This window comes from Panthera leo, chromosome F2 (genome assembly GCF_018350215.1).
Source record: "Panthera leo isolate Ple1 chromosome F2, P.leo_Ple1_pat1.1, whole genome shotgun sequence".
NCBI lineage: Eukaryota > Metazoa > Chordata > Mammalia > Carnivora > Felidae > Panthera > Panthera leo.
The window spans coordinates 69,652,157-69,655,806 of NC_056695.1; the positions used below are offsets into that span (position 1 = coordinate 69,652,157).

At 43.5% G+C, this 3,650-nt stretch overlaps 1 pseudogene; it reads right to left on the reverse strand.

Annotated features, from left to right (window-relative positions):
* Positions 1–1,802: 1,802 nt before the first annotated feature.
* On the reverse strand, positions 1,803–1,901 carry LOC122211365 (annotated as a pseudogene).
* Positions 1,902–3,650: the final 1,749 nt, after the last annotated feature.

A 3,650-nucleotide genomic window follows, 5' to 3' on the forward strand; every position in this document is an offset into this window, starting at 1 on the left:
ATCAGCGATTTGCAGATTCCACTCGGATGCGTCACACCCGTCTTTCATTCATCACACCAAAGAGAGCAGGGAAGTTGAAGGCACGGACTTTGAAAGCCTACGTATTGTGAAAGGGGAAGCCTGGGATCCAGTGAATGATTGTTCCAGGATGAAGGCAACAGCAGTGTCCTGGACAGGGGTTTATCTCCCTCTCCCATCTTCCAGGTAGTTAGATGCTTGTTAGTTTACCCTTTTAGGCTCTACTCGACCACGGTTAGTGCTTAGCAAAGATGACCTACATTTGGAATTACCCTTTTCACCTGTAGATCCTCTCCTTTAGTAGATTGTCAACCCTTCAAAGACAGGGACTTTTCTATTCATTGTTCACCTGCTTCCATGCCTAGCGTGTCACCTAGCGCCATGTTACTGAGCTGCTGAGAAACAAAGGATGGGCAGAAGGAGAGAGGAAAAGGAAGAAAGGAGAAACAGAAGCCAAGGAGGCCTACTGGATATTTGATAAGGTAGTACTAACAGACCGCACTTGCAGTCAAGAGTTCTGTGTTCCAACTCCAGTCCTGGCATCAATAAGCAAGTACTACAGACCCTCAGATCCCCAACTTCTTATGCTGGGAAATGGAAATAAATAATAGTGCCTCCTTCATCAGATCGCTCAGGAAATTAAATGAGGTAACGCGCTGGGCAACATTTTGTAAATTTACCCAACTGTAGATGCAAAAATGGCTACTGGAAGATGGTCTGACAAGAATGAAGTGCTCTTCAAGACTTCAAGGAATTGCCATCAGACGTTGAAGCCGGTGGCTTTTACCAGGACCTTGCTGGCTTATATGAGCTGTGTTCCTCTTTAAGACGACTCAGGTGACCAGCAAACACAGTCCCTGCAAGTTTTTATATTTAAAGAAGAGAATCTTAGGGGAGCCTGGGTGACTCAGTTGGTTAAGCATCTAACTCTTCATTTTGGCTCAGGTCGTGATCTCATGGTTCATGAGCTCGAGCACCATTTTGGGCTCTGTGCTGACAGCATGAAGCCTGCTTGGGATTCTCTCTCTTCTTCTGTCTCTGCCCCTCCCCCACTCTCTCTCAAAATAAATAAAGTAACTTTTTTTTAAAAGGAAAAGATACTTGGAGCGTGCATTGAAAAGAAAAGATTCCAACTGCCATTGTCAACAGCCACACTGGTTGTGTTTGACAGTGAGTGAATTCTGTCACTTCTCTTAGCATTTATTGAGCTTTTATTGTGAACACAGCATTCTGAAGCATACTGCTAAGGAACGGAGAGCAAAGATAATTAAGATTCACCTCATCCCCCATGATGTTCAGTCCACTTCCTTCCCTACAACTGGTTTCTTCATTTGCCCAACAAGAGGTTGGGAACAGCTATCTCAGACTTTCTACCAGGACCTTTTACAATCCTATAATGCTCGAATGCTAGGGTTCAAAGGGTAATTGTGATTACCATCTTCTTGATGATTCTTCTGGGATAAAGCTGTTTGCTAGGAATCCCAAATTGATGTCAGCTCCAAACAATGGCAAGTATACAATTCACAAAGCCCTCTCTCATACATTTGCCTACTGTATCCTCACTACAAGCCTGCAGGCTAGTGTTCTCAGACTCCTTTACAAAGAAATAATTGGGTCCTAAAAGGACTAAATTATTAAAAAAATTAATTAATTAATTAATTAAAAAATAAAAATAAAAGGACTAAATTATTTGCCCAGGTCATTGACAAAGAAATTAGCTGGGCCAGGGCATAAAACCAGATTTTCTATTCATTCATTCATTCATTGTTATTTTAATTCCAGTTAAAAAATACGGAAGCTTCACAAATTTGGGTGACATCCTTGCACAGGGGCCACGCAAATATCATTCCAATTTTTAGTGTATGTGCTGACAAAGCCAGCACCAGATTTTCTATTCCTAAACAGAATTTGCTTCATCCCCTTCACTCTGCAAGAGCTTTTCTGACCAGGTGATCGAGTAATATTGGCTCAGGGAAGCTGAATTTAGCCGGAGGCCAATAGGACCCTTCCAAAAACCCGCGGTCCCCCCTCAAGCACTTGAAAGCCCAGAGTGGGTTAAGTCTTCCCTGGCTCAGTCCCAACAGACATTAAATTCACCTGTGCTTGCTCTGAAATAAATCAGTGTCCTTTTCTGCTGCTGCTGTTGTCTGGAAATAATGCAAATGCAATGGGCCTGCACTGACATTATGCTTCCCTGGAAGGATACACATAATAAATTGTCCCTTAATGCTGTTAAAGAGACATTTTCCTCTTATTCAGGAGCTCTGGAGGTTGGTTTGGGCTCCTCACCCAGCGAAGAGGAAAACATGGTGCCTTGTCACTGGGCCCAGTCATTCATGTGACCCCTCGGTGCGCCTCGGATTCCTGCATTGCCAAGTTCAAGGATGCATTTTCTAGCCCCCGTGTCAAGTCACGGGATGATCTGGTAACCTAGACTGGTTTCCTGGTTTGTGACTTGACTGTATTTATTTTTATTTTATTGTAAGCAGTTAAATGTTTACTTATTTGGATGCTTCGAAGCCAAGGGAGACTGGAGCTCCTGGTCCACACCATTCATCCTTTGGAAGAACGCCAAAGCTGTTTCCGCAGAGGACAGAAGGCATTGGTCTCCCCTGCAGGAAGCCACTGCCGCTCCTTAATTGTTTGCTAGAGGAAGAATCAAGGGTAAAATTTAAAGTAAATGGCTGGCCGGGTTGCGCTAATTCATCAAAGCATGTTTCAAGTCAGTAGTCAAAGCATGCATCAGCCCCGGGCACCACCACCTTCTATGCAAGTAGAAAACCCAGCAGACCTCCAAGCAGATGAAATCATTAGGAGGCATTCAGCAGTGCTTGAAAAGCAGAGAGGAGGCAGGGATTTCTGTGCACGTTCCACTTTGCCACATGGGGAAACACCAGTTGTCTGTGACCTAGTTATCTGGGAGAGATACCCACAAAACTGTTCACTGCATGGGAACCCCATCCTTCAGTGCGCCCTGTGTGCTCAGAAAACAATTAGAGCTTCCTAGTTGGACTCTATTCCACTTGCTTAGAGATTTTTTTTAGTTGCAGTAAACACAAACCCACTTAAAGTAGCTTAAGAAAAGGATAATTTTCCAGGGAGAGACCATGGACAGGAAATAAAACCCAGGGTCATTAGAGGTTGGAAGTAGGCACTGGAAAGTTTCCAGAAAACCCATCAGCATCTCACCTCTCTCTCAATACATAGCCCGTTGTCTGTGTAATGCTTCGTTCTCCTGCTTATCTGTGAAATCTCCTTGCTCTTAAGCATGGAGTCATCGATTCATTCAGTAAATATTGAATTCTACCATGTGGCTGGCCCTGTTCAGGATGCTGGGGATCCAGCAGTGAACACAATACTCAAAAACCCATGCCCCTGTGGAATGTGCCCTGCAGTAGAGAGCTAGACACGAAGAGGACAAATACGGTGTGTTAGCATTAAGTGCTTAGAAGAAACGATCAGGACAGGAAATGAAATGTTGAGACAGCACTTAAAATCTTGAATAGGACGGTCATGTAAGACTCCACAGGGAAGGTCATTTTTATTTATTTTTTTTATTTAATTTTTTTTAATTTTTTTTTAACGTTTATTTATTTTTGAGACAGAGAGAGACAGAGCATGAACGGGGGAGG